Source organism: Macrobrachium nipponense, chromosome 5, assembly GCF_015104395.2.
Source record: "Macrobrachium nipponense isolate FS-2020 chromosome 5, ASM1510439v2, whole genome shotgun sequence".
Taxonomy (NCBI): domain Eukaryota; kingdom Metazoa; phylum Arthropoda; class Malacostraca; order Decapoda; family Palaemonidae; genus Macrobrachium; species Macrobrachium nipponense.
Window position 1 is genome coordinate 142,065,429 of NC_061107.1, and position 26,840 is coordinate 142,092,268.

The window sequence follows — 26,840 nt, forward strand, 5'->3', positions numbered from 1 at the left end:
TACGCTTGCCTTTCTCTTAGTACTTGGTCCAGAGGTCTGACCATTGATCCTGCGGTGCACACCCCGATCATCGGACAGAGGCTTGGATCCCTCCCTCGCTCTTACGACCAGGGAGGCATTCCAAGGTTGGGCGAAGACACAGTCCTGTTCACAAAAGACTCAGATTCCTCCACCAAGAAGTGAGTCTTCCTATTGTAAAAGGACCGAAGGTTTGTATGCCGTGTCAGAACAAATGACAATTTATCCAAAATTGCATTTTTCCTAACTATACAAACCTGAGGTCCTTTTACACATAGTCCCACCTCATGCCACCCCTCACTCTGCAGTTTTTGCTTGGGCCAAAAGCAAAAGTGATTTGTTTACCTCCCAGTCGCGCGTGCGCGCCTGTCCGGACAAGCAGTTTAACTACCGAACCTCTTGTTCGAAGCTTACGACCTATCCAGCTGCCGCTAGTAACCTTCCTATTGTAAAAGGACCTCAGGTTTGTAATAGTTAGAAAAAAAATGCAATTTTTGAGAAATTGTCCATATGTCGACGGATTTCGGTCGTATTCCTTAGCGACCACACTCATCGCATACCAGCTTCATACTTCTCGATAATCTCCATCTTCGTTTCCAAAGAGAGCATCCTCTTCTTTCCGTGAATTTCAAGTTTCTTGGGACCCATGACTACGTATATACTGTATGTAATTGTTATGTAGTACGTATAAGTATGGAGTAATGTTCTCACACAACGATAAAGTATACTACTACAACGAAATCACTAACGAATTTTACGTTAATAAACAGAAATCGTTAGGACAACGAATACCGTGTGCGTACGATACAGATGATGCCGTGTAGTGGCCGAAGAAGCACGCCGCTACATAGTAGTATGTGGATGGGAGGGATGCTGACCAATAGGAGAGAAGGATCTCATGGCGGTGACTAGCATCACGAACCAATGGGAGAGCAAGAGGATGGTGGTGAGTCTACTCAGTTGGCGGCGCGCGAGTTTCAAAATTGTTATCGTGGTTCGGGCTATCTCGGACTTTACAGCAACCACCTTTCGTATCTTGAGCAATTTTCGTATATAGAGCCGTAAGATTTTTTGTATTAGCTTTTGTATCTCGATTTTTCGTAAGTTGAGCCTTTCGTATCTTGAGGTACCACTGTCTTTTTATTTTACAGCCTTTTATTTTATGACTGTCTTACACGAACACCACTTTTTTGTTAAGTATGATTTTAGAAGTTGGTTTTTACTATTTCATAAAAACAAAAAAATTGGCTAATACCCTCCGCACCCCCCCATATGTGCACATTATAACATATGGCTAGTCACTCACTGTACTTTACTTACGTATTTTGCTCATTTGTGAAAAACATTAAAAGTAATGCAATGTTGAATGTTTTAGAGCATCTAAATGATAATTGTGTTTTACAATAACTACATGTTTTTTACAGATTTTAGAAAAATTGTATGACAGTACATGGACTCATTTAGATGGTGTTGGAGCTTGTAGTAATCACACAGCAAGAGAACTGCTTATCAGATCTTTGATGTGTTGAACAAAGTTGGAAAGGAACATGATTTTTCAGCTGGTCTTGTTATTGGTACGTTATAAGAATGTTAATTTTGTTTTTATGAGCTGTAACAACATCCTTTCTCATGAAATTGTTTCTATAGTTTGCAAAATGTGTTTTTATACATTCAACTTCCCTGCCAGATATATACTTAGCTATAGACTCCGTCGTCCTCCGACAGAATTTCAAATTTCGCGGCACACGCTACCGTAGGTCAGGTGATCTACCGCCCTGCCCTGGGTGGCAGGACTAGGAACCATTCCCGTTTTCTAATCAGAATTCTTCTGTCGTCCGAGCCATCAACATTGTTTGTTGGTTCCTCTCGATTGGTTTTTCTTTTTTTCACCGGCAATTGATCTTCTTGACCGACTTTTGGTGACGTATCTGGATGTTGGATTGGCATATGCTTTTGTGGACTGTTTTGTGGACTTGATTTTGGATTTTTCTTTAAAAATGTCTGACTCTGGAATGGTTGTGAGACGTTGTTGTGAATGTAGGCTGTAAGGTGAGGTTGCTGAAAGCTTCGGTAGACCCTCACACTGTATGCAAGGGTTGCAGGAGTATGAATGTTCTTTTACTAATACTTGCAAGGAATGTGAGAATTTGAGAGAACGAATGGAAGAATCTAACTAATTATTTAAAAAAGTTAGAGAGAGAAAGAGTGAGGAAGGCTTCTTATAGAAGTTTAAGTAGTTCGAGATCTGAACTAATTCCTAGCTTGGGATCTTCCCCAAGGGTAAGTATTGCTACTTCTCCTTCCATTGCAGCCCCTTCTCCTATTGCAGAACCTGTAGATTCAGCGAAAGAACTTTGCGATCTAAAAGCAGCCTTCAAGTTGATGGAAAACAAATTGGCTGCCATACAAGTAAGGCTAGTGATTATTCAGTGGACAGTGATATAGTGTCCCCAGTGTAGTGGAGGGGGCATCTGGTCGGCTCAGCAACGCTCCTAGGTCTAGACCTCTTCCAAGCTCACATGCCCAGAGGAGAAGGAATGTCGAAAACCGAAAGGAGGTTGTGGAGAATCCCCACCGATCAGGTGTCCCTTCGGCGGTTTCTGTGACACCCCAGACTGCCAAGGATCGCTATTGTAAAAGCGTCCTGCGTGAGTGTTTTTCGTCGTCGGGATCTTCATCTCCGAGACGTGATTGGAGGGATTCAGAATTCAGATCGATCTCGACCACTCAAGAGGAGTTGGAAGCTCCGACGATTGATTCGAGCCCAGAAAACTTCCCTGAGGATCTCCTTCGGGAGTGAAGAAGGCAAGAAGAGCCATTCTTTCAACCAGTGAGAGGAGGCAGGAGGTGGAGGCTATGGACTCCTCCCCTCCCTCTCCTTCCCCTCCTCCCGAAGAGGATAAAGAGGAGGTTACGAAGAGGTTCATGATGGCTATGCAAGAGCAGATTTCGTCTTTTGTAGGAGTTCTGTTCAAAGGAGCCTCCTAGAAGGAAAGACTCTTCCCTTCCGATCAAAAGATCCTCCAGACGTATGGAGGTATCTGCCGCCAGGAGCAATCCTCCTACTCGAGGTGAGGTTCCCTGTACGAACCTGGATGAACCTTTCAGACGTCTGGCACCGGCCAGGAGTGAGGAGTCACCCAGGAGGCAGGAGCCAAGAGCCAGGAGTGGAGGAGTCAACCAGGAGGCAGGAGGCAAGAGCCATGGAGTGTGGAGTCATCCAGGCAGGAGGCAGGAGCCAGGAGGCAAGAGCCAGGAGGCAAGGCAGGAGTCAGGAGTCAAGAGGCAGGAGTCAGGAGCAAGAGGCAGGAGTCAGGAGTCCAAGGAGTCAGGAGGCAGAGTCCGGAGTCGGAGGCAGGAGTCAGGAGTCAGGAGCCAGGAGGCAGGAGTCAGGAGGCAAGAGTCAAGAGCCAGGAGGCAGGAGTAAGGAGGCAAGAGTCAAGAGCCAGGAGGTAGGGGAGTCGGAGACTCGTTCCTGGAATTTATGACTCTTCTCCAAATAAGGAGATCCTCTCCTTCAGATCGTAGGAGGTCTTGGAAGGACTCTCCCTCCAAACGTGAGCTTTCTCCTTCGTCTGATCGAGGTTTAGACGATTTGTCTGATGAACGAACCTCCTGCAAATGAGGGGACTCTCGAGTTATAAGGTCTTTAGCCTCATTACTGCTACAAGAGTTTGGAGACTCTCTTAGTCCGGCGGCTCCTCCTTCTCCTCGTTCTCTCTTTTCGAGCTCGGCTACGGCAAAATCTTCGGCCTTTCTGAAAATGAAGCCTGCAATATCTATGAAGAAGGCACTCCATTCTTTAGATTCTTGGCATGGGACAAGAAGAAAGAGTTAGGAAAGACGGTATTCTGCATGCCTCCTTCCAAACTACATGGAAAGAGAGGTATTTGGTATGGGACAGGAGAGACTATGGGTCTTTCTCTGCCTGCCTCGGCAGATGCGGACTTTTTCCAATTTAGTGGAGGCCTCTAGACGTCACTCCTTAGGATCGGTCAGATCGACGTGTAGCACTTCGGAGTTGAACCACTTTTCTAAAGGGACTTTTTGTCACTTTAGAGGTGTTCAACTTTCTGGATTGGTCACTCGGAGTTCTGGCCAACAAATCTAAAGATCCGGAGTTTCTTAAAAACCCAGAGATTCTCCATAGCGTCCTGTCTTGCATGGACAAGGCAGTACAGGACGGTTCGGGAGAAGTGGCTTCCCTTTTTGGTGCTGGTCTCCTGAAGAAGAGATCAGTATATGGATCCCTATTATCAAAAGGGGTTTCTCCGAGCCAGAGGACTGCTTATTGTTCGCCCCCTCTGTCGGATCATCTGTTTTTCCTTCTCAGTTAGTGAAGGATATATCTCGCTCGCTAACTGAGAAGGCGACACAGGACCTACTAACACAAACAAGTCCAAGAAAGGAGCCCTGTAGTGTCGGCGATTAAGAAGGACTCTCGTCCTCCTCAGCAGCCCTTTCGTGGAGGTGCAGCGGCTCGTCCCTGCCAGAAAGAAGAGCTCTGACAAGAGAGGAAGGTCTTCCTTTAGGCCTTTCAAGAAAACCAAATGACTTGTTGCTCCTTCAAGCACCAGTGGGCGCCAGACTCCTGAACTTTGCAGGAGTATGGGCAAAAAGGGGAGCCGACCCTTGGTCAGTGTCGGTCCTAAAGAAAGGATATGTAATCCCCTTCGAGGACAGGTCCCTCCCCTAACATCTACGCCTCGGGAACTGTCAGCGAGGTACAGACCCTGTAATGAGAAAGACTCTCCTTCAAATGGTGGAACAAATGTGGGAAAAGGAGGCCATCGAACTTGTGCAGGATCCACACTCCCCGGATTTTACAATCGCCTTTTTCTAGTACCAAAGGCATCGGGGGGGTGGAGACCAGTTCTGGACTAAGCGCTCTGAACAATCGCTTTGTTCAGAAAAAGAAGTTTCGCATGGAAACGTCCGCTTCAGTAATGTCGCTCTTCGTCCAGGAGATTGGATGGTCTCTCTGACTTGCAAGATGCGTATTTCCACGTTCCCATTCACCATTTGTCAAAGAATATCTTCGGTTCGTAATAGGAGACAAGATTTTTCAATTCAGGGCTCTGTGCTTCGGGCTGTCTACAGCTCCGCAAGTATTCACCAACCTGATGGCGAATGTGGCAAGATGGCTTCACCTAGAGGGTAATAAACATCTCTCTCTACTTGGACGACTGGCTGATCAGGGCCAAGTCGGAGATTCAGTGCTTGGAGGACTTATCAGTAACAAGGAAACATGATAGAATCGCTGGGATTACTCGTGAACCTCGAGAAGTCGCAGCTGATCCCAGCCAGAGCTTGGTCTATCTGGGGATTCAGATGGATTCTCGGGGTTTTCGAGTATTTCCTTCGCGAGAAAGAATCACTCGAGGTTTGTCGAAAATCTCGAGCTTCTTAGAGAGAAAGAACAGTTCAGGCGAGGATTATCTGAGCCTTTTAGGGACCCTGTCCTCACTAGAAAGGTTCTTCTCTCTGGGGAGGCTTCACCTTCGCCCTCTTCAGTTTTTCCTGAAAGGGGTGTGGAGTTGGAAGACGGGACAACTCTCGGACATCTCCCGCTTCCACAAGAGGTAAAAAGATCATTTGAAGTGGTGGATCCTTCCTCTTCAAAAGAACGAAGGCGTATCGCTTGCCCTGCAGAACCCAGACCAAGTGTTTATATTCCGACGCTTCGGAGTCGGGATGGGGAGCGACGCTAGGAGCAAGGGAGGTGGTCAGGCACTGGACAAAGGTAAACAGGTGTCCTGGACATCAATTGGCAAGGAACTAGTGGCCATACACCTAGCCTTAAAGTTCTTCGAAGAGATAGTCAGAGGCGGGGTGATACAGATAAACTCGGACAACACCACGGCTCTGGCTTACATACGCAAGCAAGGAGGCACGCACTATTTCTCCCTCTTTCAGTTAACAAGACACCTGTTTAAACCTGGACAGAAGAAGAGGCATAACTCTCCTCACAAGATTTGTTCAAGGGATAAAGAATGTGAGAGCGGACAGACTGAGCAGGAGGAATCAGGTCCTTCCCACAGAATGGACTCTAACACGAAGAAGTGTGTCGAAGTCTTTGGTCCCTGTGGGGAGACCTCATATAGACCTGTTTGCGACGTTCCTCTCCAAAAGAATAGAGATCTTTTGCTCTCTAGTGGAAGATCCGAGAGCCTTCGCAATAGACGCGTTTCTCCTGGATTGTCGGGTGTGGACGCATACGCCTTTCCCCCGTTCAAGATCCTGGGGGAAGTGCTCAGGAAGTTCGTAGCTTCAAAGAACACGAAGTTGACACTAATAGCCCCATTTTGGCCAGCCCAGGAATGGTTTTCGGACCGGTACTGGAGTGGATAGTGGACTTCCCCAGATCTCTTCCAAACAGACCAGATCTACTCAGACAACCCCACTTCGAGAGGTTTCATCACAACCTCCCAGTCTCGCTCTGACTGCCTTTCGACTATCGAAAGACTTGTCAGAGCGAGGGGCTTTTCTCGCAAGGCTGCGGGCCTCTATCGCTAGAGCCCGCAGAGCTTCGACGAGAAGAGTATACCAATCGAAGTGGGAAGTCTTTAGGAGGTGGTGTAAGAGTCAGAAGCTGTCCTCCTCCAGTACCTCTATAGTGAATATTGCCGATTTCCTCCTCTTTCTGAGAGAGGAATCACACCTATCTGTCTCAACAATAAAGGGATACAGAGCATGCTGTCTTCAGTATTTAGAAATCGAGGGCTAGATATTGCAGACAACAAAGATCTACACGATCTAATTAGATCCTTCGAAACTTCAAAAGCAGCAACTCCTAGAACACCTAGTTGGAATCTGGACGTGGTCCTGAATTCCTTTCATCGGATAAATTCGAGCCTTTACATCTGGCTTCCTTCCGCGACGTCACTAGGAAATGCTTATTCCTGTTGTCTCTCGCTACAGCCAAGAGGACAAGCGAATTACACGCTCTAGATTCCACAGTGGGGTTCAAAGGAGATGCTGCCATCTGTTCTTTCCAGACAATGTTTCTGGCGAAGAACGAAAACCCGTCAAAACCTTGGCCCAGAAGCTTTGAGGTAAAAGGTCTATCTAACCTCGTAGGCAGAGAGATAGAGAGGTCTCTCTGTCCAGTGAGAGCTCTTAAATTTTATTTAGAGAGGAAGAGACAGATGGGAGCTTGTCAACAAGGTCTTTGGTGTGCGGTGAAGAACCCCAAAAGACTCATGTCCAAGAACGCCTTGGCTTTCTTTGTGAGAAGCGTAATTACGGACGCTCACGAAGAACTGCTCGGAGGAATCCTTCGGTCTTCTAAAGGTCAAGACCCATGAGGTGAGAGAAGTAGCACGTCCTTGGCGTTTCCAAAAGAATATGTCTCTTAAAAATATCATTGAGACTACATATTGGAGGTGCAATTCAGTGTTTGCGTCTCATTATCTGAAGGATGTGAGAGTGACCTATGAGAAGTGCTTCTCTCTAGGTCCATTTGCATCAGCAGATACAGTGCTGGGTCTTGGAGCAAAGACTGATCCTAAATATTGTGTTTTTATCGTACATAAACCTCTTGTCAGATATGTGCTTGGTTTTCTATTAGCAAGCTTCACTGATGTCGCACGGGAGCATAGTGTCATTGCTGGTAGGGATCAAGGGTATGTATGGCTAGTCGGGGAGTGGGGAGCACAAAATTTTTTTTTGTATATTTTGTAAATGAAAGTGTAATTATGTTTCGAGTTTTTGGTTGTTTGTAAGGAGTTCGGGGATGACTCCTTGCAATCTTAGAACTAACATGGATGTTAGGATCAGGTGATCGGGATCGGTGTTGTGCTCCTTGAACAAGGTGTATTGTCATGTAGTGGAATAGCACCCAATGACAAAGAGGCCTTTAGGCTCTGCCGAGTAAGTGGATAAGACCCCATGGCAGACCCACAAGAACTCTTAGCCATAGATCAATATCTCGCTGAGGCTCTTTGAGGCTAAGCAGACTCCAAGGCAGTAGCCGCGAAGTCTTCAGCCTAATAAGGTAGGAACCAAGGTTTATTAATACCTACAACATATGTTGTTTACCTGTCTATTTCAGTAGTTAGCTGTCTCTTGCCCACCACCAATGGTGCTAATCAGCTAAGTATATATCTGGCAGGGAAGTTGAATGTATAAAAATGATATTGTCATGTTACAATAAAGTTTTATACATACTTACCTGACAGATATATACGATTATGGCCCACCCAGCCTCCCCGCAGGAGACAGGTGGAAGAGAAGAATTCTGATTAGAAAACGGGAATGGTTTCCTAGTCCTGCCACCCAGGGCAGGCGGTGATTCCTGACCTACGGTAGCGTGTGCCGCGAAATTTGAAATTCTGTCGGAGACGACGGAGTCTATAGCTAGTATATATCTGTCAGGTAAGTATGTAATAAAACTTTATTGTAACATGACAATCATGTTTCTGTCACAGAATTTGTTAATTTTTGTATCATATATTTATTATGTATTTTTACAGTTGAACTTGGTTTGAGTCTGCAAATTTTTTGTATGTATTTTGTTATATTTAATGTCATATAGTTAGTTTTGGCTTAAAAAATTAAAAAATCCACTGTATTGTAATACAAAGTACATGTACGTATATGTCTTAAACTTAGAAAATTTACAGAAGCTTTCAGCCATGAAGAAATGAAAACACTAGTAATTTTCATTGTTTTCAAACACATGGTACTATATACATTTACGCTCCTTTGAAATTATATCTTTTTTTAAATGTTTATACTACTTGATATACAGGTACTCCTCATTTAACGACAGGGTTTCCGTTCCAGCGACCAGGTCGTTAAATGAATTCATCTTTAAACACGTTATTCTCTTTATTTTGAACTAATAGCATTAATTTTCAGTTTATATATTATGCACAGAAACCAGTTTCCGACATAGCCTACTACTTGGCGAAGTTCTGATAATGCTTTTTATCATTTTATTACGTACTCATATATTTTAAATTCATCATTTTATAACTTTATAATGTATAATTTTCTTTAAAATGGTGTACTTTAACACATTTAGCCTCCATTCCTGAGTAGCCCACTAGTAATTCAATTAAATACTAAGTCATACAGTGCTAAACTCTTCTTTCAGAATCTGCACATTATTTAGCACGACTGTCATATTCTAAAATTTGGTATCTCATAATTATCGCTGTTTGTTTCTTTCATCATTAATTTTATTGTAGAGGGTAGTGAGATGAAAAAATAATGAATGAATTTCGGCAATCACGGGGTATTTCAATGTCGCCGTCAAAACGTTAACAAAGCACAATGCCATCTATTGAGGATATTGAACACTAAGCTATTCACTAAAGGGATAAGCATTTTCTAGCATTAATAAAGATTTATGCTTGCACTACTTACCTCTCGTATCATCTGATTTCATGGAGGCATATCGAATACGTATGTAGATACATAGTTGTATAAAAAATGATCAATCTGTATTACATGCAAGTCTTTCAAGCATACTAAGAGTAAGGAATTCGTGCATGCCAAATGTCTCCTTGTTTCGATTAAAAGGTATGACTTGGTAGGGACTTCTCAGTGGAATATTTAGAAAAATATATTTAGTTTTCAAGTTTAAGTTAAATCAAAAAACATATTTTGACTTCACACAATTTTCTTCTCATTACTAAGAATTCTCACATTTTCTTTTCAATTACTAAGAATTATTTTCACTAAAACAAACGTGGTGCCACCTGTTCGGCACACAACAAAATAATGATGGCTGAATCAAGCCAACCAGGGGAGTTCCCAGACCATAGAGTGCCGACTTTAATGGTTCAACTGTATAGCTTTTCTTTACAAAGATATTAAACCTTAAAATTTTATTGTTATTGTTTTTAGCCATAGATTTCAAGGTTTTCAAAACCCAGCTAGGCTAGATTACATATTGGCACTGAATAGCCTTCCTCTTGGCCACCATTGGCAATGTTTTTATTTTCATTTTATGGTTTTTTCTCTCTTCGTGTTGTCGTCGTAAAACGAGTACGTCATTAAATGAGGAGTACCTGTACTGTGGCAATTTTCAACCAAAGTTCAACTTGATTACTACATCTGTAAAATATGTTCATTAAATGTATTTGGCATTTTTGCAGGTGGAACGGATTTAGAATTTGAATGGAGCGAATTAGGACATGCAACATTATGATTTGTACGCCTGGCCGTCTTGTACAGCATATGACTGAAAATCCAGATTTTGTTATTGAAAATGTTCAGGTGAATATTGCAGCCATTTCAGTATTATGCTTACAAAACTAATGTTTTCATACCAAAACACATAATGTAAACCCAACAAGTTCTGAATAGCAACTGATATTGCAGAGTAATATTGTTGTATTGGACTATCCCAACAAGGAATGTCATGTCTTTCCCAAAAGAAAGTTCATATTCTTTGCTACAGTAGTTAAGAAGAGGATGAATATGTCAGATATTCCTTTAAATCCTCCTTTCCATGCTTATTTACAATAATCTATTCACAAACATAGATTGTTTCCCGATACGTAATACAAACCTTCGGTCCCTTTAACATAGGAAGGTAATCAGCACCCAAGCTGGACCGGTCATAAGCTTAGAACAAGGGGTTCGATAGTTAACTGCTTGTCCGGTAGTCGGGAGTCCCGCCTGACAGAGAGGTGAAGATTCACTTTGCTTTCGGCTGCCGACAGAGACAGACATGTTGTTCGCTCTGCCCGCTGTTCGTATGCTTAGCTACTTCATTAAGAAGGACTTTTCTCTGCTTTTTCTTACTGAGTGCTTGTGTTGGGAGACTGTAAGTACTTTGTATTTTTTTTATTTGTGTGATTGCTCGCGTTTCATTGTGCAATGGATTCCCGTGAGCCTGAGAGACCACCCCGCCCCCCCATCAGCCGCAGATTGTGCCCTGGTGTGGAGGGCCGCAAATGTGGTGCTTTTCGGTCTCTTGTGGAGGTAGACCCTCATAATTTATGTACCCGGTGTCGAGGGCGAGAATGCTCTCGCACCGACCCATGTGATTTATGTGTGTTGTGGTTGGAGGAGCAGTGGGGGCGATACGAGCGGAGAAAGAAGGCATGTAAGCCGCCAAAGAGTTGTCGGAAGCTCTCCAGCGACTCCCTTGGTTACAGACACGTTTTCCTCTTTCCTCCCTCTGTCTCAGCTCCCACGTATGGCTCCTTCCCCTTCGGGGGGCGTCGCGTTCCTTCTCCTCCCTCAATCAGTCGAGCGTGGAGGAGGGAGCGCGATACCCCAACATTCAGTTGTACTCGGGGTCTTCTGTTCGCTCATGGGTGGGACCTGCCCCCCCTACTAACCTGACCATTATTCCCCCCTCAGGTGCTCCTGCCGGGGGGGACGATCTCAGCCAGGTCTGGTATTCGCTGGGGCTCCAGGGGACACCGAGCTTTCGGGGGCTGCTCTACCACCTCGCGCAGAGTTCCAGGCCTTGGTTAATTTATGGTCCCGAGACGTCGACGATTACCACCATGTCGATGCCAGGGTATGCTGAGCCTCCTCATCTTGTGTACACGCAGCACATGGCCATGGTGACCCCGACAGCTGCGGTGCAGGCTCCACTCGTGGTTCTGCAGAGGAGGGAGGTTACCCCACGCCTGGTTTTGTCGCTCTTGCTCCAGCCTCTGATTTTCGGTGTCCCAAGAGCTCCCCTGGAGAGCCAACGCAACCAGGCCTGCAGCTCGATCGCACCGCGGGTGGTGATCACCTACAGTCCCCCAGCACACCGGTTCTGCCGGTGGGCAGGGAGGGGGCGTTAGGTCTTCCTCTCCGATCCCTTCAACTTCCTCGGGCTACACCGGGCGGGAAGAGTGAGGCGATCAGTAGTGATCACGAGGAGTGCGCTTCTCGTGGTCCCTCCACAAGGGCCTACGAACCTGGACCGACCAGATCGTACGCCCAAGTGGTTGGAGTAGACCATGAGGGGTCTGTGGTGGTTCCTCCTGTGGAGGGAGGAGGATCTCGGGAGGCGTTCTCGCTGGATGGGTTTGATGGTCCATCTCCGCAGGACGCAGTGACTCCCGAGATCCAGAGGTCTTTTGCTGAGGTAATTGCGCTAATTCGTCAGCACAATGACCTCGGGGAATGGTCGCTGATCCCACCTGCTGAGCCTACATCCAGGCTGGAGTCATTCTGGGGCCCCAAGAGGGAACCCAGGACGACGGTGGGTCTGCCGCGATTGGCCTTGGCCGACAGTGTGTTGGGCCAGGTGGACTCCCTTGTCTCCGGACAGGAGGGATCATTTCGGTCCGGCAGGTCGTCCAAGCTCCTTCCCCCACCTCTACCACGACAGAGGTGCTTCTATGTGCCATCGGAGGACCCTCTGCCGCCGAGACAGGTTAACCCGGAGCTAGCTAGGCTAACTCCAGGGGTGTCTCTTCAGCACCTACTGTCAGAGAACCTCTGGTTCTCACAGCAAGAGGCACTGGCCTTGGAATCAACTGCCATGGCAGCATTCCAAACAGTCTCTTGGTTAGACCTGTGGTCCCTCACAGTGTCTAAGGTCGCGGCCTCCTCGGGAAACATCACTCCTGAAGGGGACCCGGTTTTCGTGAGACTGTGCCAGTCTTGTGGTAGGGCAATTTCCTACCTGGCCCACCAGACGGCCAACCTGTGGGCCAACTTGGTTTTGAGGTGTAGGGACGCAGTCCTTACCCGTGTGACCAGGTCGGCAGGGCGTGAGGTGGCCTTTGGCTCCGCAACGGATCAGTGCTGAGTTCCCCCTCTCTCTTCCCCAGAGAGATGGTGGATGCTGCGATGGAGCAACGGCGCACTGACGACAGTAACCGTTTAGTCTTCCAGGCAGTCTCGAAGGCAGTTGGCAGCCTCGAGCCACTGTGGCTAAGCCCAAAGAGCTTAGCTGGCGCTTCCTCTTCAACCAAGATGACTTCCTCATCGAAGTCGAGAGGAAAAACTCAGTCTTCGACTTCTTCGCTAAGGAGTGACCGTAACCAGCCCTCCTCCCAGTCCTCCTTCTCTCGAGGAGGAATTGGGAAGAAGTCGAAGAGAGGGAAGCGCTAGGGACGGTGTTCTCCCTCCACCTTCTGCCGGAAGTTGGGGCCTGCCCGGCAAGCCATTGGGCAAACTTGGCAGCGTTACGGAGCAGAGACCTGGATAGTGGATGTCCTTCGGGAGGGGTATATACTACCCTTCGAGTCGCGGCTTCCCCTCACCTCCAACCCGGTCCATCTACAAACGTATGTTCCCGGTTTCTGCCAGGGACGTAGCGCTTCGGCAGGAAGTGGAAGCCATGCTGAGCAAAGAAGCTGTGGAGATCGTATGGGATCAGTCGCCGGGCTTCTACAGTCGACTTTTCCTGGTGGAGAAGTCCTGGTGAGCTGACGCCCACAGGATAGATTTCTCTCTCCCTTGAACCGATTCGTTCGCCAGACTCGGTTCAACGATGGAAACGACACATTCAGTGCTCGAGTCCATCAGGGAGAACGACTTCATGCTTTTTGGTGGACCTGAAGGATGCATATTTCCAGATACCCATCCACCAGTCCTCCAGGAAGTACCTCCACTTCATCCTCGACGGGACGGTATACCAGTTCGGGCCCTTTGTTTCGGTCTTTCAACCGCCCCACAGGTGTTTACGCGAGTGTTCACTCTGGTCGGCTTGGCCCAGTTCGGTAGGGATAACGTCTTCTGAGGTATCTCGACGATTGGCTGGTCCCGAGAGGACGGGATCGGCTCCTTGAGTTCTGCCGCGATCTCGGGATCATGGTAAACTTCGAGAAGTCAGATCTCGAGCCTGAGCAGAGGATGAAGTACCTGGGCATGCTGATTGATACGGTAGCAGGGCGAGTCTTCCCCACAGACTTGCGGTATCAGCAGGTTCAGTGAGGCAGCCAGACGGTTCCTGTCCCTACAGGAACAGCCAGCTCAGCAATGGCAGGTCGTGATCGGTCCCCCCCTGTCGTCTCTCGAGAAGTTAGTCCCTCACGGGGCGTCTTCACCTGTGGTCTCTTCAGTGGAGGCTAAAGGAGAGTTGGTCACAAGCAAGAGATCCGCCTTACTTTCCCGTGTCTCTCACGGAGGAGGTGAGGCAGGACTTAGCCTGGTGGGCTGGACGACAGGAACCTCGTAAGAGGAGTGCCTCTTCCCACTCCCCCCCGGAGATGTTGCTGTTTTCAGATGCGTCGACTGAGGGATGGGGCGCACACCTGGAGGAGTTGCTGGCTGCGGGTGTGATCATCACGACAAGCACCTTCACATCGATGTCCTGGAGCTCAAGGCAGCGTTTCTCGCTCTCCAAGAGTTCCAGGAATGTTTGATGGGACACTCAGTGGTGTTGATGAGCAACAACACCACGGTAGTGGCTTACGTCAACAAGCAGGGGACCCTAGTGTCCCTTCTGCTACACCGGTTGACACTGCAGGTGCACGATTGGGCCGTGGCTCACTCAGTAGACCTGTCAGCTCGCTACATTCCAGGGAAGAGGAAAGTAGTGGCAGGCAAGCTCAGCCATCAGGATCAGGTGATAGGGACCCGAGTGGTCCCTTCACCCAGACGTGGCGGAAAGGCTCTTCAACCTGTGGGGGCGTCCAGTCGCGGATCTGTTTGACCACCCGGCAGAACAGAAAACTCCAGGTTTTCATTCAGTTGTGCCGGACCCATGGGCAGACTGCAGAGGATGCTCTTCAACATCTGTGGGACAACCTCTTTGTATAAACGCCTTTCCTCCGTTCTGTCTGATTCGCAAGGTGATCAGCAGGGTGCTGGTTACCACGAATCTTCGGATGATTCTGGTGGGACCCAAATGGCTCCAGCCGTTTGGTACCCGGACCTGCTGGCTCTGCTTGCCGAAGCAGAGAGAGCTTCCCCCCCTGGCACAGCCTCCTGTGCCAGCCACACGTGAAACGGTACCACAGCTCGGTTCAATCCCTGTCTCTTCACGGCTGGCTGTTATTCACCATCTCTTGCGAACGAGAGGCTTTTCTCGCCGAGCAGCAACAGAGATGGCTGGTTACCTCAGACAGTCCTCTGCAGCTGTGCACCAGGGGAAGAGGGCCGTCTTCTGTGGTTGGTGTTGTGGACGGGGTCTCTCTCCTCTCAAAGCTACTCTTCAGCAGGTAGCGGATTTCCTAGTTTTCCTTTGCCGAGAGAAGCTTCTCTCCGTCTCCGCAGTTAAAGGATAACAGAGCCGCCTTGGCCCTAGTCCTCAAACTGCTGGGAGTGGATATCTCCTCCCTCCTCCTTCGAGATCTCCCTCCTTATGAAGAGCTTCAAGAGGTCTTGCCCACCCAGGGAACTCAGGCTCCCGGGGTGGGATGTGACTCTCGTCCTAAGGAGTTTGACTCGAAGACCCTTCGAGCCACTCTAAGAGTCGTCAGACAGGGATCTGACCATCAAGACCCTCTTCCTGCTGGCCCTGCCATCGGCGAAGAGAGTAGGGGAACTTCATGTCTTTCCTTCGATGTTTAAAGCATTCCAGGGGATGGGGATTTGTGACGCTCGATTTTTATCCGGATTTTGTGGCGAAGACTCAGAAACCCTTCGGTCCCTGACGACTGGTTCGAGTCATTTCACGATCCTCTCCCTGAAGGACTTCACCGATAATGATGCGGATGAGATGCTGCTTTGTCCTGTGAGGGCGCTACGTCACTATTTGAAGAGAACTCGGCACCTCATGGCCTGAGTGTCGACGCCTCTTCATTAGCACTGGGGTTACCAAGAAAGAGGTATCCAAGAACAACACTTTCTTTCTGGCTTGGTGAGGTGATCAGGAGGGCGTACGACGGCAGATGGTATTGACGACACCCGTACCCTTCGTCCAAGAGCCCACGAAGTCAGAGGTATTGGTCCTACCCTTGCGTGGCACAGGTTCTGAAGGCAGGGGTTTGGGCCAACCAGACCACCTTTACCTCGTCCTACTTTCGAGATATTGCCCACAGGTCCTTGGATACTTTTTTCCTTGGGACCCGTGTGGCTGCTCAACAGGTGTAGCTTACCCAGCTCCCGAGCGGACAGAACAGCATCGCATCCTTGTGTGACTGCATGAATGGACGAGTGAAAGAGAGTGTGACTGCTTCTCTTCCTCCTCTTTTCTCTCCTCTACCTGTTGGCAGAGGGCCGCGGTCGTCACTACGCTGGACAGGAGGCAGATGCAGGTAAGCTACGCGACCGAGCTTCAGCCTATCCCTTTCAGTAGGGATAGGAGCAGTTATCCACCCATCCCCTACAAGGGGGGGAGTGGATGCCAACAAGAGACAAACCCATAACTTTATTATCTCTTGAAGTAGGAACTAGTTCTTGCTTGCTATTCATAAGAGGCACGCTTGCCTCCCTCTTATGAATTTGGTCCAGAGGTCTGGCCACTGATCCTGCAGTGCACGCCCCTATCAGCTGGACAGAGTCTAGGATCCCTCCCTCTGCTGGTACGACCAGGGATGGAACCAAGGTCGCACGAACACCAGTCTGTTCATAAGACTCGGATTCAACCCACCAATAAGTGAGTCTTCCTATTGTTAAAGGACCAAGGTTTGTATTACGTATTGGAACAAATCACAATTTGTTCTAAAGGGTCCACAATAATACGTGTAAAAGTCCGTGTATAATTTTGAAGACTTTGCAGAAAGCTTTAGAACCCTTCCCTGGGTTCATCTTCAGTCCAAAGATGAACCCAGGGAAGGGTTCGAAAGCTTTCTGTAAAGTCTTCAAAATTATACACGGACTTTTTACACATTGTATTATTGTGGACCCTTTAGAACATTATATATACTCTCGTGATAGAGAGTTTTTCCCTAATAATTCACAATTTGTCGAAAATTGCATTTTTCCTAACTATACAAACCTGAGGTCCTTTACACTTAGTCCCACCTCATGCACCCCTTACTCTGTTTTTTCCTGGACCTAAAGCAAAGTGAATCTTCACCTCTCTGTTGGGGGGAACTCCCGACTACCGGACAAGTAGTTAACTATTGAACCCCTTGTTCTAAGCTTACGACCGGTCCCAGCTTGGCGCTGATTACCTTCCTATTGTTAAAGGACCTCAGGTTTGTATAGTTAGGAAAAATACAATTTTTTACATTGTGATGTATTTATTTAAGTTTTCTTACACCTAGTATCCTATAGCTGCATTTCATTTGAGTTTTTACACCCATCACTTCATGATAGCCTAACGGTTATGGATGGATTGCTCCTCGGGAGTAGTAGTAACAGGGTTGAGGTGGTGGACGGATTGATCCTATAGATAAACAATATTAAGCACCATCGATTTTGAAAGAATCTGGTGGGGGGAAAGAGGTGGCAATATATTCTATAAAACCCATAAATTCTCTAATGGCAACTTTTACACTGGCTAAAATCACGAGTCTAGTGTCTCAGGACTTCAGCTCTGCTTCTGACATTGAAGGGAGAGTGTACTGCGCTGCTATCTCACATGACATCTTTTTTGTAAATTTGCTCATAAATATACCAAGGGATTGCTGTTAGTTTTTGTTCTTGTCTTTTAAAATAATATGTCAGTTGTAAATGTAATTTTGCAAAGAAAAGTGCACAGGAAATAATAGGAAAAAACCATGTACGAATAAAAAAAGTTACTGAATCTTTGTTATCTGTAAAGTTACGTATATATTTTTCAACAAATATGCTAAGAATTTGTTACTGATTTTATTTTTTATCTGTTTTGATATTGTGTGAGCTGTAATTATATTTTACAAAATAAAATAAAATAATTTATTAGAGAAAAAAACATATAATTGGTAAAATTTACGATTGTCTTGTAACAGAGGGCCCACAAGGGGTTGTAAATACAGTGGTACCTCGAGATACGAAATGAATCCGTTTGCCGAGCTACGGCTTTCGTATCGTGAGCTTTTCTTATCTGAAACTGCATTTTACATGTAAAATGGCTAATCCGTCCAAGCCCTGCAAAAACACCCCAGTAAATTTTATAATAAAACTAAATTGACCAATAAACAATGAACTAATACAACAATTTGGACCATTCAATACCTAACTTAACCCTCTTACGCCGATTGACGTATTATATGTCGAGATAAATTCTTTCGGGTGCCGATTGGACGTATGGTACGTCGATAAAAAGTTTTTTTTTAAAAATTTGCGAAAAATACTTATAGGCCTACCAGGCAAAAAACTTTTGAATCACGTGCCTTGGGGGATGCTGGGAGCTCACGGATCAAGCGCGAATTTCTTTCTCATTGCACTAAAAAGTATCAGTGACACATCTCAGAAATTATTTTGTCACTTTGACATAATTTTTGCACCATTTTAAATTAGCTGTTACATGAAGTATTATATATGAAAATGTGCGCAATTTTATGTAGAATACAACAAAAAATATTCATGAATGTACTTTTATCAGTTTTGAAATATTTTCATATAAATAACGATAAGTGCCAAAATTTCAACCTTTGTCAACTTTGACTCTACCGAAATGGTAGAAAAATGCAATTGTAAGCTAAACTCTTATATTCTAGTAATATTTCAATCATTTACCTTCATTTTGCAACAAATTGGAAGTCTCTAGCACAATATTTCGATTTATGGTGAATTTATAAAAAGAAAAAAACTTTTTCCTTATGTCTGCGCAGTAACTCTCTGAAAAAATCAGAAATATTTTTGTGCGAGGGTTGTCGTAATGTTTGCACCATTTTAAATTAGCCGTTACATAAAATTTTATATACGAAAATGTGTGCAATTTCATGCACAATACATCTAAAAACAACCATGGTTGTAGCTTTTATCAGTTTTGAAATATTTTCATATAAATAAACGATAAGTGCCAAAATTTCACCCTTCAGTCAAATTTGACTCTACCGAAATGGTCGCGAAAAACGCAGTTGTAAGCTAAAACTCTTATATTCTAGCAATATCAATCATTTACCTTCATTTTGCAACAAATTGGAAGTCTCTAGCACAATATTTTGATTTATGGTGAATTTATGAAAAAAAAAAACATTTTCCTTACGTCCGCGCAGTAACTCTTCCGAAAAAAATCATAAATTTTTTCGTGCGATTGTTGTAATGTTTGTACCATTTTAAATTAGCCATTACATAAAGTTTTATATATTGAAAATGTGTGCAATTTCATGTAGAATACAACTGAAAATAATTGAAGGTTGTAGCTTTTGTCATTTTCGGAATATTTGCATATAAATCACGATAAATAGAAAAAAAACCATGTTTTCGGGTCAACTTTGACTATCGAAATGGTCGAAAAATGCAATTTTAAGCTAAAACTCTTACAGTCTAGTAATATTCAGTCATTTATCTTTATTTTGAAACAAATTTGAAGTCTCTAGCACAATATTTAGATTTGTGGTGAATTTAAAGAAAAAAACTTTCCTTCCCTCCGCGTGCGGATTCTCCACCGCAAATCTCCGAAATGAGTATGTCGCATTCTCGTATATATTTGCTCCGTTTCATATTAGGCATTTCATAGAGTTTTATATATGAAAATGTGTGCAATTTTATGTAGAATACAACAAAAAGTAATTGAAGGTTGTAGCTTTTCTCATTTTTGGAATATTGCATATAAAAAAAATTTATAAAAAAAAAATTGACATTCGTCACTTTTAACTCGTCTGAAATGGTTGAAAACTGCAATTGTAAGGTAAAACTCTTACAGTATAGTAATATTCAATCATTTGTCTTCATTTTTGAAACAAATTGGAAGTCTCTAGAACAATATTTAGATTTAATGGTGAATTTTTGAAAAAAAAAAAATTTTTACGTCCGCTCATTACGAATTCATGCATCATTTTGTGATAATATTTTCTCTCTGTTGCTTTGATCGTTTTACAATGTGTTATATACAAAATGATTGCAATTTAGTGTACAATACAAAAAAAATGAACTCGTTAGCTTTAACCGTTTTGCTCACAGTGCGATTTGAATACAATTATATATGAAATTTTGTTTTTGTGCTATCATATATCGCATTATGTATATATGATAATGATATTTTTTTCATTTCTGATGGTTGCATACTAAAATTCAGGCAATGACAAAAAAAGGAGTGAAAAATGAACTCTTAATCTTGAAAACTAAGCGTGCTGTGATTTTTTTAATAAAATATTTTTTCCGCCTCCGCGCTCACGGAGTCCGAGACCCCCCGGCATACGGGAGATGATTTTTATTATACCCCTTCGGCGTAAGAGGGTTAATAATTACTAGTACTAATATGTATGTACCTGTAAATAAACTGTATTAGTGTACATGGTATACAAGAAATACTGAACCTACATACGTACGTATTTAGTGAAATGTGGAACTTACCTTTCGAGTGAGGCTATCTCCGAAAGTGGTGACAGAGGAGGAGGACAAACGGCAGAAAACTTCATATAATACGTAAACAGGTGATATCCCTGGTTACGGAAACGTCCCACAAGGTTGAATACAGTGTCACGCAGCGTGGAGAAGACCTCGGTATACACTGAAAAGTCCACAAACGTATCCAGTGTTGGCCTCGGTAATGAGAAAGAATTTCACACCATATTTCTTTGGCTTCTTGGGGTTATACACTTTTATACTAAGACGTCCTTTGTAAGGCATCATCCCCTCATCCAAAGACAGGTTCTTCCCAGGAATCACGAGATTACTACACCGCTCACGGATATAATCCACCTTGTACGCACTAAAATGAGGCGATCACTGTTATTCCGGGGTATGGCCCTTCGGTTGAAGGCGTTGAAGTACCTGTCCAACGCCAGGAAATTATCACGGGACATAACGCCAGGCACATTCGGCATACATAAAAAATAATTTGCTCCTCCACTATTGCCTGACGTCGACAGCAGGTGTCATACCAAAATAGATGTGGAGCCCCAAAAAATGTGCCATGTCAATGAGGTTGCAACCCCGCCAGTAATACGACAAGGTCGTCCTCAGCTCATACCGGCAGTACCGAGCGTAGTCCACCGTCTCGTGTACCAGGTATTCCAGCAATTCCCGCGTCAGGAAAGCTGGATGAACCCCAAAACAGTCAGGGGTACTGGTACGGTCATCCCAGGGGTTGCCGTGAAGGGGTGCATGTTAGGAGGGGTGGGGTCCTCCGTCCACCCCTCGTCACTCTCTGACGACCGACCTTCACCTTGGCTGGCGCGACGAGCCGACCTTCTACGTGCCCGTGCGGGCACGGCACATGCACACTACCACCCCCCCCCCCCCCCCCCTCCCCGTTGGCCCATCACACCCTCACTTAGGCCCTCACTTTCTGTATCGTCCTCTGCGATAAAACTGAGCCCGTATCCCCACCCTCCCCCCTCCTCCTCAGATTCCCCCTCGTATGCACTGAACCCTACTGAATTCGAGCTCACTTTCGGGATGTGAGCCTCGAACGGACATTGGGGGCAAATATTCGTCCTCACTTTCATCGGGACTGATGTCCTCATCACTCGATGACCATCCGCCATCAAAATGAGGACTTGCGACATGTTCCCGATCAGCTCCGAAAGATATTCGTCTATGTCCCTTGGTTGGAGGCCTCCCAAATGCCTACGAATGCCCCTAAGGACGCCCACATGCTTCCTAGGGGTAACCAAAGGCATACGATGTGTTCCCGAAAACACTTTCAGCCACACGTGGCCGCACAGAACGGCCTTGAGCGCGGGGTCATGCTGGGTGCTTGGCCCCCTCGCCAGCATCAGGTCCAAAACTCGCCTTACACGATCCCTTCCGACGGTTAAACGCGCCTTTCACGGTTCACACGTCGTTGAGACATATCTACAAATGTCCTGTAGCAATACAAATGCTCAAAGTCTCGCACAAGTCCAGAAAACACGCTTTTCACGAAGATCGCTCTCAGAATGGTGCGCTACTGATGCTGGCTGGAGCGAGAAGAAGGGATATCGCGCATGCGCACCTGGTCACGCTTCAAAACAAAACAACAAGGCCTTGATCCGTGAACTCCCAGCATCCCCCAAGGCGCGTGATTCAAAAGTTTTAGGCTGGTAGGCCTATAAGTATTTTCCGCGAATTTTAAAAAAAAACTTTCGTATGTCGACGTAAAATACGTCCAGTCGGCACCCGACAGACAATTTATCTTGACTATAAAATATGTCCAGTCGGCGTTTAAGGTTAAGTAGAGTAGGACTGATATATTTTTACATTACAGTTAGTACGTATTGTATACCATTACTATTTGCTATGAAGAAAAGATTGGGAAGAAGACGTATTGCTAAATAAAGCTGCAAGTTGTAGCAGAAACTGAGAAACATGTTCAAGCTACTAATGACTATAAATTATTGTGTATCGTCAACATTGAAGAAACTCCTCCAAAACTTTGATATGCCATCAAACTAAACCTTAAATAACATTGGAGAGAAAACTATTTTAATGAAACCGGGGGATGAAAGAAACACATTTTACTCGTTTGAATGTGTTTGGCAGATGGGATGAAACAGCCCCCCATGGTTGTTTTGAAATGGAAATTGATGCCGTAAACAAAAATTCCTGAATGGTTTCATTGTCCACGTTCGCAAAACCTAAATAGTGCAAATGGCACATGCTTGCTATATTTGTATTTTATAATACAATAGCAATATAAGAATACGTACGTACGGTATTATTGGATACAGTGAAGTAAGGCACAACACTTAACTTTATAAATGATCCATGGAAAAGATGCATATTCATTATGTTTTATTTTATATTACGATACTAATGTATGAACATTATCTACACCAATTTAATATCTTGTGTATAATGCAACCCCCCTAGAATTAACTTCAAAAGTAAGTCTTCAAAAGTCACATGATACGCGAGTATATACGGTAACCAAAAGCTACCGTATATGCTGTCTTATACTACAGATATGAAATAATTCATGAAAATTTGTCATAATTTTTTACCTTGTTACATCTAAAGGTCATTTATAGACAGAAAATATGGTATCTGGGTTGGAGTACAACATAAGAAATGTTCTCTAGAGATTGCTTTGTAGCTTTTTTTTTTTTTTTTTTTTTGTTTTTTTTTTTTTTTTTTTTTTTGCAAAGGTAAATTTTATTCTATCGACCCCTTCCGGGTATGAGAATTACAAAATTACACAAATATATATATTTTACACACAAAAACTACAAAAAGAAGAGACCAATAGATTACAACTATATTTATGTACATATATATTTAGCAAGTACATATTCAAAGCATAAAAGGTATTCTGACAAAGGAAAGTACATACATCGAAAATGATACCAGAATAATGAAAATCCTAGGAAGCATTAAATCTAAATAAAGACATTATAAGGTTAACAAACTTAGCAAGCCTTTCCAATTCTCTAGCACTACTTTGTATTGAGGAGCCAGAATTAAATTTAAAAGTGGTAGGTCTTCTACAATAGTAGTGCTTTAGGTATCTCTCTCTTATTTCTAATCACAGGACAAACTAAAACATAATGATATTCGTCCCCAACTTCAATGCTGTTACATAGTCTGCAAGGGTGCTTGATTTTCCTGCCCAGTGATTCTTCACATAAAAGATAATGATTTGTATCTTCATAGGAACGAGTCACAATTCATGATTCTCTTAATTTTCCCAGTTTACAAACCTGAATGGTTTTTTTCACAATCTCACATCTAACAACCCTGCATTTGTCCTTATTGCAAAAGTAAAAAGTGAGGCTTATAGTTGAGTGTGTGGATGTTCCATACCCCTTACTTACTTAAAACTCTCTCTCTCCTCTCTCTCTCTCTCTCTCCTCTCATCTCTCTCTCCTCTCCTCTCTCTCTCTCTCTCCTCTCTCTCTCTCTCTCTCTCTCTATGTAATCTTCACACACTCCTATGTTGGTGCCTACATTTATTTATTTTTTTTAAGGGTCAATGTATTAAGCTAACTTTTAAATAGAATTACAGTAACTTTAATTTCATTTAAAAGTTAGCTTAATACTTATAGAGAGCTCTCTTCTCTCTCTCATTCATAGATAGTGGTAGATCATTTTTAATTTATCTATTTTTAACTTTACTGTCTAGAACTGCAAATGCGCTGTTCTAAAACATATACATACTGTGGAATCTCGGTTTTCGTACATAATCCGTTCCATAACCTCCACTTCACTGATGCTGGCGGCACTCTGTTGTTGTAGCTGGTCTCGGAGGCTCTCCCACCTCTTTTGTGTAATCCACAGCTTCCTCCAGACTAACTTTGGGCATAAAACTGGAGCTTTTCTTGTAGCTTTTCATCCTTTATGGGCGGCGATGAAACGATCACGGACCTGTCGGTCCTGGTCCTGATAGTCGCACTTAAGTAATCAGTTGCTGAAGATCAATGAGGAAACTGTCGATCGATTCCTCCCCTTGTATACACTTGAAGATGGTACTCTCATAGACAATATTCCCCTTCAGACCCATAGTGGTTTTCAAATTTATTGAGCACGTCATCGTAGCAGGTGTTTTTTCTCATCGACTTCAATGGTGGGGGGACTGTCCAGCTTCTACATTAGGGTTGGGAATCCTCTTCCTCCCAAACTTGAAGGTCTGCATCACCTTCTCTGTCTTCCTAGTCCCCATGTTACACAGCAAGTCACTTATTCTGATCACATCTGATTTTGAACCAATCTGCTGTCAGCTGACTGTACTTTTCCAAGCAGTAATTCAATCTGGCCAGTCTGCTGCATTGAAGGAGAACTGTCCCGGGGGTTGGAACAGTTGCTGTGCCATAATGAGGGTGCGTCGAACTGATTAAGAAGTGTAACAAACAATCGAACTAGGCATGTAGGCTATATGCAATTTCCTTTAGCAACAGTCAAAATTAGCTGCATTTGACAAAGGTCAAGAGTCTGGCTGGCTTTTGCAATTAGGGTGTCCCCTCGGCACTCTTAGCAATGACAGGTGGCTTTACAGCTGCCTAAGACAGTGGTAGTACTCACAGTAAAAAGCAGGTAAGTGTTCACTTCTGTTGCACAATCACACGTGATTTTCTTCCTTGGCTGCATAACCCTTTTTATTGCCCTTATCTTTTGATGTTGCTCATTTATTTCTTCATCAGTTTGTCACAGCAAGTTTTTGCCTAACATCATATCTTGTTTGGCATAAAGGACAACAAAGACAGAATATTGTATTCATTTGGCACTGAATAAATACATGTTGATCTTGTAGAGCGGGAAAACAACAGTGCGTGACAACAAGACTGGTAGTAGTATTAGTATTAGAAAATGTGACATGTTTTGATCAAATCAGTCCATATGCCACAGTCATATATAAACAGAGCATTTGTTCCTTCACCTGGCATAAATAGAAGTAGAGCATATCTCTGGATTTGTGATTAAGTTTAAAGCTTTGAAGGAGGCTTCTGGAGCTTACTGTAGGTGTACACACTGTCAAGTATTGGTAACCAACATCATGGTCAAGGGGGATCCATAGGTTTCCATAGAGTGGGGGCAAATCGGAGGGGTGCCCAAAAACAGAGGCAACAAACAGTATGGATCCAAAGTCTACATAGAGATGTTGAATATTAGTTAGCGAATAGTGTGTAACATACATTTTGGAGGAGGAAAGGCTATTGGATAGGCATTGTCTGGCTGTGTTAGGTGAGAAGAACTGCCTCCAAATTTTTTCTCATTGGAGCTATATGGGAATTAGCCTCAAACTGATCCTTTAGCCATATCTGTAACTCCTCAGTTGGGTAGTATACCACTGGGGATATACCCCTTTTCATCTTAGCAGAGTACCACCACAGTGGAGTTACTCAATCCCCATTGCTTGTAGGATAAAAAATTCACATTTCATTTCTGGGCTGGTAGTTCGTAAAGGATGATGTGGTATAGATACTGTTATAAGATTTTAACAGGTAGAAGTGGAATTCATTCTAACCTGGAGCATAAACTTGATACCTTTGTTCCAATCTATGGTTGACTTCACTCAGTGGGCCTAGGATGGCACATGAGAAAGGCTCTGACAGGCAGTTCTACAGAGCTGGTCAGTACCGAGGAAGATCATATAGTCATGCAAATGTCTGAGGAGTAGTTGCTTCTCAATGTAGCTCCTGCTTGAAAACAAAAGTTGAACTCTTTTAACAGCTTTAGGGAACATTGGAGCCACAGGATGAAAGCCTGAGCTTCCATATATTAAGCCTCAGGTTGTCTAACCATTATAAGAGGAGGGAGGATGGACATTTAACTTGGAGTTACAGTTCTAAAGTCGGTGATCCAAGACAAATCTTCAGTTGTTGACTTTGGAGTTTTAAAATATATGGAACCTTTTAAGCCTCCACAGTTGTCGATATCCTCACTGTGGCTCTCATATTTATCCATGAACCCACAACACTGGAGGCTTCAAGGAACTTTACCAAGCTGCAGTCATATCACCTTTGTATGTAAAATCTTATGGAGCTTACAATGAGAGAAGATCAATGGTTACTTTTGGTAAGGACTTTCACTAAACTGTTCTGCCTCACCATCCATCAAGGAGTTAGAAATTCCAGAGAAAGAGTGCTGTTTGGTTATGATGGAATTATAGTCTGATATTCTTCCATTTCTCCTTTGGCTGTGCAAAGGAAGGCCTTGATATCTATTTACCTGTATCAGTACTGTTCAGGAGATAACTACGTGAAACTGTAATTTGATATTTGGTGCATTTTTCTAGACCATGGTATAATATCCTAACAAAAAGATGGGTTTGTATCTATATAGCAAATCTGTATATAGTATATTTGATAAGTCTATAGGTAGGTGTACTGCCATAGATAATTTTCCAGGAGAACTGAATTAATATAAATGCCTTTGTAATCGAAGAAAGCATCATATTATTTACCAATCCCAATAAGTTATAGAAATTATGTTTTGCAGATCCTTGTTCTTGATGAAGCAGATATGTGCCTGTCAATGGGGTTTGCAGATTCTGTGAATTGTATACTTGAGGA

General features: G+C 44.1%; 1 long non-coding RNA gene across 1 annotated transcript; it reads left to right on the plus strand.

Annotated features, from left to right (window-relative positions):
* The first annotated feature begins 1,522 nt into the window (after positions 1-1,522).
* Positions 1,523-26,840, plus strand: LOC135215294 (uncharacterized). The gene is made up of 3 exons (XR_010314663.1): positions 1,523-1,592; positions 10,125-10,245; positions 26,767-26,840. It is a non-coding gene; the product is annotated as an uncharacterized LOC135215294 (long non-coding RNA).